We start from the raw sequence: 654 nt of genomic DNA, 5'->3' as shown, positions 1-654 counted from the left end.
TTTTTAAGATTTATTTATTTATTATGTATACAATGGTCTGCCTGCATGTGTCCCTGCAGACAGAAGTTGGCACCAGATCTTATTACCAGTGGTTGCTGGGAATTGAACTCAGGACCTCTGGAAGAGCAGCAGTCAATCGAGCCATCTCTCCAGCCCCCAAAACCCTAACATTTTATGGCATTTACAAAACATTCTTCCCAGCTATTCTGAAAAAGAAAAAAACAACAAAACAAAACTGTCATTATATCTTAAGCATTCCCACAGTTCCCCCCCAAAAAAATTAACAGAAAGAACAAACTCAAAGGAGCAGGGAAATGTAGCAGAACTAGTCAGAAAGTATAATCAACTCAAGCTGAATGTGAAAAATTTGCAGACTCCTCTAATGACTGATTTTCACAATATGTAAAAATAATAACTGTTTGCGTCATTAGCTTTCCAATCACTGTGACAAAATGCCTGTCACTGTCACAAACATCCTATAGGGGAAGAGTTCATTTTGTTCACAGTTTCAGTAGATTCATGGTGGCATCGCTCCATGTTCTGCAGCAACGTATCATAGTGGCAGGACCGCCGGGCGATGGTGGCGCACGCCTTTAATCCCAGCACTCGGGAGGCAGAGGCAGGCGGATCTCTGTGAGTTCAAGACCAGCCTGG

This window comes from Microtus ochrogaster, unplaced genomic scaffold, assembly GCF_000317375.1.
Source record: "Microtus ochrogaster isolate Prairie Vole_2 unplaced genomic scaffold, MicOch1.0 UNK35, whole genome shotgun sequence".
NCBI lineage: Eukaryota > Metazoa > Chordata > Mammalia > Rodentia > Cricetidae > Microtus > Microtus ochrogaster.
Note: the sequence above shows the minus strand (reverse complement) of the source record.